The 15,595-nt window shown below is 38.8% G+C and overlaps 1 pseudogene; it reads right to left on the bottom strand.

Annotated features, from left to right (window-relative positions):
- Positions 1 to 1,010: 1,010 nt before the first annotated feature.
- LOC149829719 (actin-interacting protein 1-2-like) overlaps positions 1,011 to 15,595 on the bottom strand; it is a 47,200-nt pseudogene continuing 32,615 nt past the window's right edge.

The raw sequence follows: 15,595 nt of genomic DNA on the forward strand, positions 1-15,595 counted from the left end.
ATGAATTGAATGATGTGAATAGAATGCGCATCTATCTCAGACACCGTTTATCGAGCTCAGTCCTTTGCCAATTTGATGTTGTACAAAGGCCAATGAAAAGCTAAAGGTTGAGATGACATCGATCATTTAGGTGCCAGGTGTTGATATCTCGATAGATGAGTTGTGGACACTTGTGGGTTAAATGTAAATTTATATTGTAAGCTTCAAACATTAAGGATGTAACCACATACACACATATAAGCAGTGGATAATGTTGCACTTCTTTTATTATTTGTATGGTTTAGATTCAGTTTTTGCTTTGATTTATGAAATTTTATTATTTTTGTGGTTTGTACATGCACACACACACATATGAATGAATATATGAGCATGTATGAATGAATGAATATATGAGCATGTATGAATGAATGAATGTATCAGAATATACAAGCAGGTTCATTATAAATAAATGGATGCTAATAAATTTATGCAAATATTTACTAGAATGAGAAAGTTTGCATAATTTGTCAACTTTCACAATTATTTTATGCAGAATGTCTCAATTTTCATAAATATTTTATGTGGACTTCTTCATCCTCACAAACATTTGTTAATTTCTGCATTTATTTTATGTAGACTTCCTCGTTTCAAAAAATATTTGTATATGATTGACTTTTTAATGGCTTTAACATGTGTCACGTTCTGATTGACACAATATTTTTTAATTATTTTTTGGCCAATTCAGAATAATTCACTTGAGAATGGATATTGGAGGATTCACCTGAATCATTGGGCCAAACGATACAAGTCCGATTCCGATACAGACAACAGTGGTGTGAACCCATTTTGACAGGAAAGATGCTTGTTTGCCTTTATTATGTAAACACCACCACATGTTTTCCATGGAGATGTTTGTTTCACCTCCCTTAGTAAAAGTTCTCTTTCCTACGAAAGAGTGTCTCTTTCATCCCCCCCCCCCCGAAAAGAAAGCAATATCCATGCTTGAACAAAGAAGAGAGTGCGAATAGGCCAAGGGATTAAGCATTCTATTATTTCATCACAATTCCAGCAATGAACATTGCATACACAAATATGATCATGGAAAATATTTAGGTGTATGCATGGCTGATCAGACCGACAAAAGGAGAAGGAAAAAAAAAACACCCAATATAACCCAAAAAAGGCGAAAAACTCACATCAGCAAAATCATATCAAAACACGAGCCATTCTGCTATGTTCTTCTAGTCTTCAATCAAAGACAAACTGGAAAGGGTTTTCCTACAAACAAAACAGAGAATTCTTTTGACGAAGACTGCACAGAGCAAGAAATGTAAGGCCACACAACTTGCTTCCAAAGCCAAATCAACCATCAATTGCAGTTACGATCCCGTTACTGCTGCACTAATCTCCACACACGAATGCATGCATCTTCACCAGAGCTTACAACAGTGCAATCATCATTGAAAACTAATCCATAAACACCTCCCAAGTGAGCACCCTTTATGGTTATACGACTTGAAGCTGGCTTATCAACTTCATATATAATTATGCTTGTGTCTAGAGATCCCGTAGCAACCATTGTGCTATCAGGAGACCAAGCCACACAATTTATACGAGCAGTATGGTACAACATGTTCTTAAGCTTAACCTGCAGAAGATAGTCAACTGGTTAGTGAGACAAATGTTCAGGAAGTTAAAAATCAAACCTTGGTAATTAACATTACATTTCTAAAAAGGATTAATGCGGAAGGGAAAGGAAGAAAGAGAGATGGACTATGCAAATGGGAACCAAAAAGTTAGAAGTATGAACAACTTAAATATAGTGACAAAATCTATTAAAAATAAAGAAAAAAAAACATGGATGAAGCATGACAGCCTTCCACTACTTTAATATGTGTAAAAAGAATTTAGGAAACAAAAAGAAAATTAAAAAACCATATAGGATTTACATTGTGCCTGATAAATTGAACCATGGCATTTTGCTATGTCACATGGGTGCGGGTGCGGGTGCGGGTGCGGGTGCGGGTGCGACACGGGTGCGGCGCAATTTCAAAAATTTTGGACACGGGGACTCGGCTATATATATATAATTCTAGTAAACAATTAAAATTAAGTAGCCAAAACTATGACCTTAATTTTTTCGAAAGTTTCAATTTGGCATTCCCATTTCTTTATGGTAGTTCTTAAGCTAGCTTTTCTAATACTTGTGAAACTAGTATTTTTTTAAACTGGAAAAGCATTTATTTAGCTATCTCAAATGGTTGGGTTACCTTTTATCGTGTTTTATATATATTTTTACATAAGTTGTGACTTGTGAAACAGTCACACAGACTGTGCACACAGTCTGTGCAATGCAGTCTGTGACTGTGCAGACTGTGCACAGTCACACAGACTGTGCACAGTCACACAGACTGTGTGCAATGACTGTGCAGTTGCAGTTGCACAGTCTGTGACTGTGCAACTGCATTGCACAGTCTGGTTATATATTAAAAAAAAAGATATATAAAAATTGTTTTTTTTTGTTTTTTGTCTTAAAAATGGACATTTTTGGACTCGGTCAAAGTTGACCGAGTCCAAAATGTGGACGGACGCGGCCTGGACTCGTTGACCGAGTCCGACTCGGCGTTGACCGAGTCCGACTCGGTGTTGACCGAGTCCGGGCCGAGTCCGAAGCCGCACCCGTGTCCGCACCCGTGTCGGGGCGTGTCGACTCGGGTGCGGCACCTCCCTAGCCGAGTCCGTGTGACATAGGCATTTTGTAGTCTAGGAAAACAAGGGTAATTATAATACCGCACACAAGGCCATAAGTGCTTAAGAATTTTCAAGGTTTTTGGATCTAGAATGCCATTGACATACAATAGAATGAATGTCTACTACATTTTTCATAACAGGGATATTGCGCCGAATCAATTCATTCTAGGTCTTGATTGCTTTGTCACCTTCTCATGAAAATCCAGAACATGCAATTAATAGCAAAGTACACCATTATTATCAAAACTGGTATTTGTCTTATGCACCATAATTTGCTTTGTAATCCCATTGTTGCTTAAAGCTAAACTTATGGTCCCCAATAGTAATATTCCTGCTTATTGCTGATCTCCAATCTTTACTGGGCTCCTCCTTTTCCCAGTTCCTTCAACTTGCTTCATGTCAAATTTTTTGTGTTCTGTAATTTCAGACAGCTTGTAACATGCCCATTCTATCCCTGACAATGCTCATCTTTTTGTTTAATTAACTCTTAAGGACAAGATGTAAGGATACGTGGCATTTCTTCAATATGTGTTTTTATTTTTGCTTTACGTAACATGCATTAGTATTGTATCATTGTCATCAATGGCTCGGGTAATTGATTTGTAGTACCAGTTGGAGTCACACTATCTCAACCGGGCCATATTCAGGCAAACCTAGCTTGACTAATAAAAAAAAATTAACTCAATCCTAGTGAGGATTAATCTATTATGAGAGATCATCCCATGTGATTAATGAGTTGGGACATCGACCTGTTGTAGTTGGAATATTTATTTTCTCTTTCCTATTTCATTGAGTCAAATTGAAATGACAAAAATTGACACAGAATTAGAGCAGCCATGACGAAGTGATCTATTAATCTCATCTTCATGCTTTTTCCTCTAATCTTCTAACCTCTTTCTTCTCTATGGATTTAATATTTTTCAGAAGATTTCTTTGTTTTGAATGTTAAATTTTAAAACACTTACTGGAATCATAGGCAGATCTGACTGTTAGCTTTGAACAAATCTGGAATCTAACTTGTTTTTTGGTCCCATAGGCTTGGGTGAAGGGGATAAATGGATTGGTACGTGGAAATGGTAGCTCTATCTCAGCTGGTGGTGTGGTTGGCTGGAACCAAATAATCAAATCTTCAAGGGAGTACGACCTTGCAAAGGGGGGTGATTGAATTGGTAATTAAGTTTATGGTTCAAATCAAGCTTGCAAAGGGGTCAAGCTGAGGTTCCAGACTGACTTATGGTCCAGGGATGTAACTCTTGCTGAAAGATATCCACCGTTTTTTCACATAAACAGAGATAACAGCATACTTGTAAGTGAATGTTGGAAAGGAAGAGCTAGTTAGTTCACTGAATTCAGAAGGAATTTCAAGGAGCAAGAGGTAGAAGATTGGTTTTGGTTATGGCTATTGGATTTTTAGGCCCATGGAAAATTTCTGACAGCGAGAATTCCTTATATGGAAATGTGACGGATGTGTTATGTTCTCTATAGCTTCATTTAGCCATGCTTTTGGCTGTAAAGATGTAGACCACTTTCCAAATGACACCGTCCAGGGTTTCCATCCCTCCTACAGCCAAGATATTTGTGTGGCTCTTAGCACTTGATAAGGTTAATAACCAGTGCAAATTGAAAGACAAAAGTTTCCAGCTTGCAAGTACTTGCTACTTCTGTTTCGATGAGAACGAAACAATTGAGCATTTGTTTTGGTTTTATCCAGCATTTCAGTGGTTGTTCAAACAAGCTTTGGATTGTGCCAATAAAATGGCCAGATGGGGATTTAGCTTGGATTGGTCGGAATAGGACTGGTGGTTAAGAATCTTAATTTGATCTATTCTGTAAGCTTGTTGAAAGATTTCTTATCCCCTGGCTTAAATTATTTCTCTTAGACAAAAAAAAAGGATTTACATGGTTTGCAAAGTGTTATAATGTGCATCTCCCTCGCATACTGTCTGTAGACTCTGTACATACACCAATTCTTGTTTTCTTTTTGTTATGTGTGTGTGCTTGTGTTCAAGGATTGATACACACACACACACACACACATATATATATATATATATATAGAGAGAGAGAGAGAGATGGTACCTCTCGAGTGACATGGTCCCATACAACAGCTTCTCGATTGAGATCACCAGAAATAAACATAGAGGCATCTGGGGAGAAACGAATGACGTTAATAGCACCACGATGCTTCTCAAGGACTGACTCTTCAGTGAGAGTGTCCCCATTGACAGAATAGACGTGGAGTTTCCCATCTTGGCCACCAACAATGGCCTCACTTCCATCAGGTGAAATTGTAGATGCCGTCACAGCAAACCCAAGATTCAGAGTTGACAACACTTTGGATCCACGAAGCATGATTACTCCTGAATCAGTTGAAAGCAATGCCAGCTCGGGCTTATCAAGTGCAATATTTAAGTCCTTTGGTTGTGCACCAATATCAATTTGTTCTTCATCACCACACTGATCAGCATGCAGCGGAATTCTCCTTACCTGTAAAATTTTGGGAAAAGGATCATCTCTTGTAGCAAAAGCAAGTTGAACATATTGTACATAGCTACAGTTGTTGTACAGTCAGCAAAATATAAGCCCCACAGCAGGATATCATCAATTGGAATTTGGCAGGTAGATTAAGAAATTGTTCCTTATTAAAGGAATATGCTATTCATCAGACTTGGTGAGCAATACTACCGTGTATTGAACTTTTATAATTGGCTGGAAAGCTTTCCAGACAAGAATATATGGACTATCCCTGATATTTACTATCCGAACATCAAAGAAGAGGACCAAATATTTGGAGAACACCTGATAAAATCATCAAATTGGACTAGGACAATATAACTTAAAAACGAGGAGAAAATCTCCAACCGAATAGCCTTTGGAAATCTTTCACATGTTATTGCCATTAGACATACTAGCGAGCACAGACATGCTCCCAGTCTATGTCACAGGGACTCACCAAAGAGGCCTCTGCACCCACGTCGACGCGACGCGGGTGTGGCACCCAATTCGGTCAACCCGCACCCAAGGTTATCATTGTCCAAAATGGACTTGGTTAACTTTGTCCATTAAAAAAAGGGACAGGGCTCGATAATGGGTAAGGTTACCTCGAGCACCCCCCTCCCCCCCCCCCAATTAAAAAAATAAGGGGGTACCTCGAGAAGGGGTAAAGAGGGATGGGGCTTGAGAATGGGGTACCGCGAGAAAGGGTAAAGGGGTGGTGTTAAAATATATATATATACCCTCCCGCACCCCCACACCCAAGTTCTTTTAAAATGCCGCATCGCCGCCCCCGCATCTGCACCCGTACCTATGTGACATAGCTCCCAGTTTATCCAATACATATATGCACATGTATGAATACAAATTGTAGTTAGTTGCCTGTTTATAGAGAGCGTGAGAGAGGTTGACTATACCATGCACGTGCGAAAATCAAATTCCACTTGTACAACTTACATAATGAATAACAAATAGTGTCAACTGTCACATACAAATCAATTCCTTATGCTGTGAACATTGGATCAAGAGAATTTCCGCTCATGACATTTTATATGTCAAAATTACAACTGGCACGGTAACAATGTCAGAACAAAACAATATCCATAGTGCTATGATTAGGCCAATGAAGCACTGCTCGTCATATTATATCATTACATGGCAAGGTGTACCTTTCAAAAGGTATATGTGTAATTAGGTTAACCTAAAGTTAGACATAACATACAAGAGAGTTGACTGCGACATCACCCACCATATGAGGCACTTTACAGCCCTGTGGTACCTCCTGTTATCTCTTCTCTATTCTTCGTCTTCACCACATGAACATAAAGTTGAATTACTTGCTTAAAAGATGTAGTACTGCTCATTTCAAGCATGGGCGTGAACAAATCTCAATTCATTTTTTATTTCTTCTCAAGGAGTATTGAAAATGATATTACTTGCATATTTTGGTCAAACTATTTCAATGGAATATTATATAGAATTTCAAAGGCTATTTAAGTTTCTAATTCAAGAATTTGACATCAAGAAATTGGTCTCATTTACGTACCTCTTAGAGATTGAAGTTACAAGAACAACAAAGAGTATATTTATCTTTTAGAGAGAATATGTTGGAAGATACTGTTATTAGTCAGTTTGGAGCCTTGTGAATTAACTAACATATCTGTTATCCGATTAGCCTGATTAATCAATTCATGCACAATGAAATGATACTGAGATGGGCCATGAATATTCAAAAAATTGAAGGCTACTCATCAAAAAGGAATCTTCTATGCCAATTCCTTTGAAGTACAAAATAGATGACCTGCATGTATGTGCATAAAAGAACCGCCTCTGGTTTTATTTTCTTTGAGAGTGAATTCCGTACCATTGAATAGAAAAGAGACAAATGATCATAAGCTTAAATGTTGAAGCCAAATTATAAAGCCATGTCTTTTGGGCCATTTGAAAAGAATTCATGTAAAAGCAATATTACAAAAGGCAGAGATTCAGGTGAAACTTCTAGGAAGCTTTATGGTGATAAATAATATCTATGAAAAGAAGCAACCATATATTGGTGACTTGCCACTTTAATAAGAAAGAGTTGCATTCAAGATGTTTAGCACTTCAAATTTTCTGAACAGAATTGCAAATTCTCCAAGAGAGTTCAAGGCTTGACTTCATAAATCAATTCGATAGATATCTTTGCAACACCTCAAGATGGAGCATTGTTGCCTATCTCAATTAGGGGTGGCAATCGGGTCGGGTTGGCAGGTCGACCCGGCGGGTTGGCTGGTCAGCATACCTCAACCCGACCCGTTTATTAAACGGGTCGGCTGTGGCAAACACGAACCCGACCCGTTTATTAAACGGGTAACCCGACACGACCCGCCAACCCGTTTATAAACGGGTTGGGTCGGGTAAACGGATTGGCAGGTTAGCAGGTTGACCCGCCCGCCTAACCCGTTTATTAAACGGGTCAGCTGGGTTGGCATACCCCTAACACGAACCCGACCCGTTTAATAAACGGGTTAGGCGTGAAAAGATACTGTCATTTAGTATAAAGTCTGGATCTCAGGATCCAGACCCAATTCATTTTAAACACATGCTCATTAATGTTTCCTTAATGACATGCTATAATTTTATCATAACATGTAATGGGTATTTTCGTACCCTAGCTATTGTATCTGTGTGTATTTAATCAGAGAAGCAAAAATGAATACCCTGATTAGGGATTTTTGCTGCAGCCTCGTTCTCTCTCCCCATGCTGTGTTGTTGCTTGTAGACGAAGAAAGGAACCCATGATTTCTATCATGGTATCAGAGCAGCAGGTTCAATATTGAAGATCGGTTCCTTCTATGACTGATTTGTCTCCTTCTAAGGTACCTGTTTTCTCATTTTTCCTATCGATTTCTCTTGTATTTAAATCTGCAGTCCGGACTGAAATCTCTTCTTCGTACTCTCCTCTTTCTTTTTGCTCTTTTGAAATACATCATTAATCTGCTTATTGTCTTCTTCAAGTACCTCTTTTGATTCCCCTTTTTTATTTAAGCCAACGTGTTTCTCTTATTTCCAAAATCCAAAACTGAAATTTGGTCACGTTGGCATATTTCCTCCTTCTTTCATTCCCTGTTGTTCTTCTGTCATATCTACTACTTCTTTCACATTGCTGCACGTGATCTTACCCATCCATAAGCAAAATAATCAAGCAAGATCAATTTTTTTGATCTATGTGTGATTACAAGAGTTGAAAAGGATCACTCCAAACTCATTTGCATATTGACGTCAGATCAGATTGTGATCTGCACGCCCAGATCTATCTTGATTAAAATAATTTCATCTTCGAATTCATTTTCATCTCTGTTTTGCCTGTTTTCTCATTATTCTAAAAGGAAAACACATTATTTTCAAAATAACGTACCTATTACTGATTGAATTTTATTCAGAACAGATTCTTTACTGTGCAGTCCTGTTTTTCTGCCTCGTGTTCATCAGTTAAAAAAAAAAAACTAGTCTGGTCTTTAGACTTCTCTGATACTAAAATTTATGTTCTGAATTATACTAGAATTCAATTGTGGTTGGGTCTTTGTCGTAAGGCCATTTCTTATTTTTTATTCCTTCTCTTGGTTGGATCTTATTCCTTCTTGTTTTTGGCTTCAAAAGAATATGGACTCATTCCCTCATTCTCAGTCTGGTCTTTCCTCAAACTTTCTCAGCCAACTCGTGTCTGAGAAACTGAACAATTCCAATTTCCTAACTTGGAAGCAACAAATCATACCATTCATAAGAAGTCAGGACCTTTCTGGACATCTGGATGGTTCTGTTCCTGTTCCTCCAGAATTCATACCACAAGAAGAAAAGAATGGTGAGAAAGATCTTTCTATTACCTATGTAAGAAATCCTGAGTATGTATCCTGGATGAAGTGAGATCAGGCGTTGGTTGCCTATATCACTTCTACATTGTCACAAGAAGTGCTTGTGGCAATTCCAGATGACTGCTCTGTTAAAATGTAAAACTGTGCAAATGTTTCATATTTACTGACAAAAATGATAAACTTTCTCCTCGTGTGATTCCCTGTGCCTTTTTAGGATATGCTGAAACCAGAAAGGTTATAGATGTTTTGACTTCAAAAATAATAAACTATATGTGTCTAGAAATGTTTCCTTTCTTGAAAAGGAGAGCTTCTTTGATTTTAGAAAATTAAAAGACGTCACTGAGTACTCCTTTTTGCTAGATCTAATATCAACATCTGATGAATATGACCTTGATTGTAACTTTGATGATGATCAAAGAATTATTGATCTTAATGTTGAAAATGAAGAAGTTCATAGAGATACTAGTATTCAATATTCCAGGCGACAAGAGTCTAATCCTCCATGTGCACTTGAAAAATATTCTAACATTCCAACTAGACAATCATCCCGAATCTCGTGGCCTCCAGGAAAGTTTATATCAGTGGCGGAGCCAGGGGTGGGCATGGGTGGGCGGCCGCCCACCCTAAAATTTGAAACCGAGTCGACTCATGACTCGGAAAACCGGGTCGAATCGGGACTCGTGAAACCGAGTCGACCGAGACCCGGGCTCTCGATGAGTCTAGAGCCTGCCAAAAGAGGCGAGGGGTAAAACCCTAGCCAGTTTTCTAAAGCTCTGCCCCTCCGTTCCAGCATTCCCCTTCAGTCACAGGCAAGACGGCAACCCCATTCGCCGGCAACCCTTGTGCTCTGCAGTGCCGCCGGCCTCCCTTCGGTGAACCCGCGGTGGCGGTGCCCCCCTCCGAGCTTCTCCCTCTCGGCTGCAATCTCCGGCGACGCGAGGCACCGGTGTCGCAGTCAGTCGGACCTTTGCCAATCTCCGGCAACCATCGCTAGCAGTTTGAAGAAGACCCTCTTATCTCCTAAATTTGAGGGTGGGTTTTGTTCATGTTCAGTGGCTCTGGTGATACAGTATCCAATTATCCATTCTACAGGAGCAATACAGGCCAATCCTTCAATTTGGTTCTTGATCCTTTCTTTTTGGGGCACAACTGAACGTGGGTCTAGTTTCTTTCCTCCTTTTTGGGCGCAACCTCATTGGAAGAGTCAATCTTGCTATCCTTTCTTGGTCATCGTGCGTGCATAGGACTCTCCTTTTGTGCCTGCTGCTAAAACAAGGTATGGATGTCTATCAATGTAACGAAGGCAACGGATAGCGTATCTTTATCTACCAGATAGTTGGTGAGTGAATTGCTTGTTCTCGATTGTCTAGGATTCTTGTAGTGAGTAACTGTGGCCATTGACAGATTTTAATAATTGGGCGTCTGTATTTTTTGTCTAACAGGCATTTTTATACTCTTTTTGCTTGAATTCTGCATATGGTGCATGTTGGTCATCATCGGTGTCATAAAAAATGTATTCATTTTTTAGCTTAAAGCTTTTTCGGGGTTCTACGGCCAATCTTGGTGGTCAGAGGCGGAGCTGCGGGGGGGGGGAGGGGGCAGGAATGGGCTGTAGCCCAGTCCTGCCTCTCGAAACAGTTAAATATTTTTTTTTTTAAAAGCCCAGTCCTAGCCCAGCTCAGCCCTGACTGCAGCAAATAGTTTGAATTGTCCATATAAAATAGATTTTTATTAATAATTGTAGCCATTTTTTATTTTATCTCAATTTTTTTTTTCGGGGGCGCTGCCCCCGACTATCACGCCATTTTTTTTTGCTACACCCCTGTTTGCCCATCCCCCACGTCAATCCTAGCTACGCCACTGGTTTGTATCATACGAGTCTTTCTCACCCACATATAGGGCAGTTATTGCATTAATTCACTCATATGAAGAACCATCCACATATTTTCAAGCAAAAAATGATATCAAATGGATAGAAGCCATGAAAGCTGAATTAGATGCACTTGAAAAGGCTTCTACATGGAATATTCAAGATCTTCCTTCAGGGAAGAAAACTATAGGATGTCGATGGGTTTATAAAATTAAAACCAAGAGTGATGGTACTCTTGAAAGATATAAAGCCCGTTTAGTAGCCAAAGGTTATGCCCAAGAATATGGGATTGATTATGAAGAAACCTTTGCTCCGATGGCTCGTATGACTACTGTCCGAACCTTAATTGCCTTAGCTTCTATCAAAAAATGGTCTATTTTTCAAAAGGATGTCAAAAATGTTTTTTTAAATGGAAAGCTAGTTGAAGAAGTATACATGGAACCCCCTCCTGGTCTAAGTATTCCTAAGGGTAAAGTCCTTCGCTTAGAAAAAACTCTTTACGGACTTAAACAAGCACCAAAAGCTTGGTATGATAGGTTTAGTCGTGTTATGATTGATATTGGTTTTCAATTCTGTTTAACTGACACTGCTTTGTTTATTAAGAATTCTGATGCAGGGATCATTGTGCTTCTTCTCTATGTGGATGATATGATCATCACCGGAAGCGATAAACAGGGAGTTGAAACAATCAAAACACTTCTTAAATCTCATTTTGAAATGACTGATTTGGGCTTGTTGAGATACTTTTTAGGCATTGAAGTTGCTTATTCTCCTAGAGGATATTTATTATCTCAGACTAAATTTGCTTTTGATATTGTTTTCAGGTCTGGTATTACTGATGATAAGAAAGTTGACACTCCAGAAGTTGTTAATGTTAAAATGAAGATTGATGATGGAGAACTTCTTGCAGACCCTACTCCTTATAGACAGCTTGTCGGGGCACTTTCCTATCTATCCATTACCAGACCAGATATAGCACATGTTGTTCATACAGCAAGTCAATTTCAACATGCTCCTACTTCTGTTCATATGGGAGCAGTCATGCGTATTATCATATACATTAAGTCCTCTCTTTCACAAGGACTTTTCTTATCTTCCTCCTCTTCTCTTGATTTAATTGCATATACTGATGCTGATTGGGGAGGTGATCCCAATAACAGACACTCAACCACTGGCTTTTGTGTCTTTTTAGGAGAATCATTGATCTCGTGGAGGTGTAAAAAGCAGCAGAAGGTATTTCTCTCATCCACCGAAGCTGAATACAGAGCCATGGCAACCACGACCATGGAAGTAGTTTGGCTCCGACGACTGCTTGCTGACATGGGAGTTGAAGCAACAAAGGCTTCACAAATGAGTTGTGACAACAAAAGTGCGATCTACATTGCCAGTAACATAACATTCCACGAACGCACCAAACACATCGAAATGGATTGTCACTACGTCAGAGAGGAATATCTACACGGGATAATTGATCTGCCATATGTCACTTCAGAATATCAGTTAGCAGACTTCTTTACAAAGCCTCTCGCTGCTCCCCGATTTCACTTTCTCTTAGACAAACTTTCGCTCATTGTACCGTAAGTTTGAGGGGGAATGTTAAAATGTAAAACTGTACACATATGTATATATAATAATATTATATTATTATTATATATATATATAAATACATTTTTCATTTCTTTCTTTTCTGTATTTTTTTTCCTTTATTTTTATTTTTTGTCTTTATGTCATCTAGTTCAGTTTGAACTAGAATGATTGTTGCTAGTCAAGTCCTGTCCAGACTTGACTAGCAATAGAGCTGTTGGACTGACACATTCCAACAGCTCTTAATAGAGTTGTTGGACTGACACATTCCAACAGCTCTAAATAGAGCTGTTGGACTGTGTCCAACAGCTCTATTGAGTCCTCTTTCAACTGTGTATATAAAGGGGTGCAGCCCCTCTTGTATTTCATTCCAATGCTTCTTAAGCAATTGGTTTTTCATATCAATAAATAATACATTTTTGTTTTTATTTTGTTTCCGGTTATACCCTTTTTAAGGGTTATGCTTTAGTGTCATTCTTGACACTTGCCCTTGTTAATCTAAGCTCGTGTTTCGAAGATCCCCATTTCATTTCATGCTCAACAATGCAATTATGGCATCGACTGGTTCAGACATATTCTCAAGTTTCTCAAGCCAGAGTATTATTTTTAAAGAAAGAGTTTCAAATGCTAAGAAAGGACTCCATGACTATTATGGAGTATTTGAACAAAATGAAGACTATTACAGATCAATTGGCCATTGTGGGATGCCCTGTTAGTGACAAAGATATGATGCGACAAACTTTGAGTAGGCTGGGGTCGGACTATCATATGATGGTTACTTCCTTATTGTGTTTGCCAGATTTACCTACATTTGAAGATCTTCGTGTCAAGCTTTTACAGTATGAGATGACGTTGAAAGGATTTTCTGAAGATACTCATGCTCATGTTGGAGCACACAATGTTCTTGCCACAGGAGTTGCCTATGGGCGAGGACGTGGTAGGTATGATTTTCGAGACAAATGGGGTCAAGAAAGGAATGGACAAGGAAGTCGTGGAATACTACCTACACCCAATGTTCCTCCCAATGGGCAAAGGCAAAGGACAATACCTACCTGCTTTCTCTGGAACAAAAAGGGACACATAAAGGCAAATTGCTGGTTTAACCCGCAAAATAGAGGAAAGCAATTGGAGACAAGAAAGGGAACAGATACATTGAAAAATAGTGGAGAAGTCAAAGAGTTACTATTATTTGCCTTGGCTGAATTGAATATCAAACAGAATAATCAAGGTACTTGGTATGTTGATTCGGGTGCAGCCACTCATGTCACTGGTGATGCTGGTAAGCTCCTAAATCTTGTTTCTTATGTTGGTAGAAATAGTATAGTCACTGGAGATGGGTCTCACCACCATATTTCGCACATTGAAAATTTTGTAATCCCCATGTCCAACTATTCTCTTGCACTTTCAAATGTCATTCATGCTCCTAATATCAAGAAAAATATTGTTTCTGTCTCTAAACTTGTAGATGGCATTAATGCTTCAGTTGAGTTTACTCCTTTTTCTGTTTGTGTTAAGGACCTTCAAACGAGAGAAACATTCACTGAAGGAAAACGTCAAGGAAATATGTACGTGTTCCAAGAGAATCCTTCCTCTCGTGTTCAACCTGTTGATTCCATCTTGAAGCTCACATCATCATCTTCAGTTTCTACTGAGAGTGTTTTTAATCTTTCTGAATGTATTGAGTCGAATCTTTGGCATGGTCGTCTGGGTCATTGTAGTAGTCGCTTTATTGATAAGCTTGTTTCAAGTAGTCTTATTCCCAAGTCAAGTCTAGACTTAAGTGTCGATAATAAAAAGTGTTCTAGTTGTCTTCAGTGTAAGAGTCATGTTCTTCCTTTTCATTCCATTAATAAAAGAGCTTCAATACCATTTGAAATTATATGTTCTGATGTTTGGGGCCCGGCTCCAGTTCCTTCCATGTATGGCACTAGATATTATCTCATATTTGTTGACAGTTATTCTCGATATACATGGATCTTCTTTATGAAAAGTAAATCTAAAACCTTCAAGTTATTTCAGAATTTTCATTCTTTTGTTCAAAACCAATTCTCTCAGAATATTATTTGTTTCCAATGTGATGGAGGGGGTGAATTCTCTTCAAATGACTTCATAAATTTCCTCCAAACAAATGGAATAAGTAGATATGTGTCTTGCCCTCACACACCTCAACAGAATGGGATTACTCAACGGAAGCATTGTCATATTGTCAAGAGTGCAATGAGCATGATGCATGATAGTAACCTTCCAGTTACCTTCTGGGCAGAGGCTTTTCACACAACTGTCTATGTCATAAATTGATTGCCTATGAACATCTTAGAGAACAAATCACCCTATTTCTCTTTGCATGGTGTGCATCCAAATTATCACGATTTGCGTGTATTCGGGTGTATGTTATGTTCATGTTGACAGTTCAATGCGGCACAAGTTTCAGGATAAGGCCTTAAAGTGCAGATTTGTGGGGTATGCTGATGATTACAAAGGCTACAAATGCTATGATCCCGTGAGCAAGCGCATAAAAATATCCAGAAATGTTGTGTTTGACGAATCAAATTTTGGTCATAATGCTAGCACTCCTCCTGAAATTGAAGTTTATCACCCTTGGTTGAACTCAGATCTCTTTTCTAGTATTGATAATGTATGTTCTTCTTAATGTAATCAAAGAGACTAGGGAAACGTATCTACTGTTGCGCAAAGAACTCAAGAAAGTGTAATGTCTGAATCACTATTGGCCCCCGAAAGGTATAAAGGCATTGGTTACTCTCGACGTGAGAAGGAGATACCTCCCAGCTTTAATCAGGAGCATAATTCTCCTTATGTTTCCACTCAATCACTTGCTCACAGAAGGTCTACCCGACCTCGGCATCCTATTGATAGGTGGGTCAGTTATGAGAACTTCACGATGGATTTTCAACTTTTCTTAACCTCTTTGGGCAAGGAAGATCAACCGACAACATTTTATCAAGCAATAAATTCTAAGAGATGAATTGAAGCTATGAACAACAAAATGGCGGCTCTTCATGAGTCTGGCACTTGGGATATTGTTCCCAGACCACATAATCGGAATGTG

The sequence above is a fragment of the Nuphar pumila genome, chromosome 8 (assembly GCF_984573655.1).
Source record: "Nuphar pumila chromosome 8, dmNupPumi1.hap1.1, whole genome shotgun sequence".
NCBI lineage: Eukaryota > Viridiplantae > Streptophyta > Magnoliopsida > Nymphaeales > Nymphaeaceae > Nuphar > Nuphar pumila.